Consider the following 2,444-nt stretch of genomic DNA (forward strand, 5'->3'; position numbering starts at 1 on the left):
TAATCTATTACCAAGTTCTATTGATTCCTCTTCAAAATACCTGTATCTCCACTTCACCTGTTTTCTCCATCCTTTCTGTCACTGTTTTTGTGGAGCTCCTCAACATCCTTTGCCTAGTTATTATAAAGGCTTCTTAATTCTTTTCTCTGCCTCTGCTCTTATGCTCCTTCTTTCATTTTATGCATGGAAGAAAAAAGTCATCTACTCACCCTACAGACAGAGCAGTGTAAAGCCTGCTTAAAGCCCATGTCTCTACAGCTCCCTGAGGACGAACCATTCCATCCCCGACGGCGCCTGCACGCCTGAGCCCTGCCTCTCTCTGGTCTGCGACCAGCCCCATTCTTGCTGTTCTCTGCCTGATCCTTCAGCTCTGCCAACACAGACAGCGAGTGTCTTCCTTCCTCGGACCTTCACTTGTTCTTCCCTTGGCCTTGGAGAGCCTTCCCTATCTACCTCTCCCTCTATCCTTTCCAAAACAAACAAATAAATAATAAAAGTAAATATAAAATTAAAATGTTATGGAACATTCAAAGAAAGTATAGCATATCATATAAAAAACATCCAGGCATCCACCACCAAGCACTATTTTTTTTGCAGTTATTGGCCAGGGCTGGATTTGAACCTGCCACCTCCGGCATAGGGGCTGGCACCCTACTCCTTTGAGCCACAGGTGCCGCCCCAAGCACTATGTAATTCTAAATAGGTTTCTGCTTTTATGAAAGAAAGGAAATAGCACAGAATCAGCCAGAGCCCATGTGTACTCCTCCCCAATTCTGTTCTCTCTCCGTTTCCAGAAGTAACCCCTGAATTTGGGATTTCCTCTTGCCACGTCATTACACACAGGGGCGCCCATACCAATATGTGAAATGTTTGGTGCATTTACAGTTTTCTCTAACTGGCATCTTAGTGTGGGACGACTCTGCAACCCACCCCTTTCCTCAGCATCGCCTGCGAGACAGATCCGTACTGACTCACGCGGCTCTCGTTTTCATGTTCCCTGTGCACAGTATTTCACTGGGTACAGATGTCTGACTTTATTCCTCTAATGATGGATAATGGTGCCATCTTCATTTCTGGGCCATTATAAGCAATGCTACAGAGGACATTTGGACATGTCTCCTTGGGTACATGCTTGAGAATTTCTCTAGGGTAAAACCTTAAAAACAGAATTTCTGAATGATGGAGTATGTGTCTCTTCAACTTCACTGGATAATACCAGATTGCTCTTCAAAGTGATTGAACAGATTTCCACTCCCATGTCAGCATGCGTGAGTTATAGGAGCTCCACTTTCTCACTGAGCAGCCGAGCTGGCCGGGGCTCCCAGAGGTCACTGAGCAGCTCACTGGGATCCAGGGCAGTGGTGGCAGGAGCTGGACTCTGCTCTTTTCTCTGTTCTAGTAGTTGGAGATCAGGATCCCAGAGAGGCTTGTAGGGCAGGCTCTTGTATCTGGGTTGCTCTATCCCCTACCTCTTTTCTGAAATTCAAAAGTGACATATAAAACAAAAAACAAACAAACCAAAAAAACCTTTCTCGTCTTGAACTAGAATGAAGAGGGACCCAGGCTGTGAAAACAAATAACTATGCTTACCATCTAAAATATACAAGGCTAACATATTTCTGTATGTATTTGTTTCAGATATTTTCTTTTAAATAAATAAAGCATTCCAGTTAAACTTGACGCTCTCCTCCCTGGTCTGTTGCTTCCCTCCCTTCCTGGAGGTAGCCAAGATTCTGAGTTTGGTGGGTGTCCAGACCGTTTATTTGTCTAACATATGTATGCAGCCTTACACCACTTGTAGTATTGTTTGCTTTTACTCATGCAAATAGTATCCCGTATCTGCCAGTTTCTTTCCTACCCACCCAACATTGTTTGCAAAACACAATGCTGTTATCTCTCGTTTAGTGTCTGTATATTCTCCTAAAACATATTTTCAGGTTGTTCCCAGCTTTTGGACATTTAGACAAGACTGCGTACACACTCCCTGAGGGTAGAGGTTTTTGTCTTTTGTTCCTGCTCAGTATTTCTCCCCTAGAATTTTGCCTGGATACTAGGAGGTGCTCAGGAAATACCTGTTGAATTGAAGAATAGATGAGCAGCCTCCTACAGGTCTCTCAGTTGCCCAATGGAAAACTTGTCCCATATAATGTATATGTGAAGTGGCTGGAGTTTGGGGTGAACTCCTCACCATGTCACTCTCTAAGGATGCTGTATTGATTTGTATGTCTCCAGCAGTTTCCTGTTCCCCCTCAGTGTTGCTAACTTAAGTATTTTGAGATTTGGGGTGTGCATGTGTGTGTCCGACCCCGCTGTTTATTAAATCATGTCTTACTGTTGTTCTAATTTGTATTGCCCTAGTTCCTCTCTGATTAGTCTCACCTGGCTTCTCATTGACTTTGTCTGTGGCATCCAGGTTGTCAAATGAGCAGAGGTGGGTTGGGTGG

The sequence above is a fragment of the Otolemur garnettii genome, unplaced genomic scaffold (assembly GCF_000181295.1).
Source record: "Otolemur garnettii isolate 467f Iridium unplaced genomic scaffold, OtoGar3 scaffold00091, whole genome shotgun sequence".
Taxonomy (NCBI): domain Eukaryota; kingdom Metazoa; phylum Chordata; class Mammalia; order Primates; family Galagidae; genus Otolemur; species Otolemur garnettii.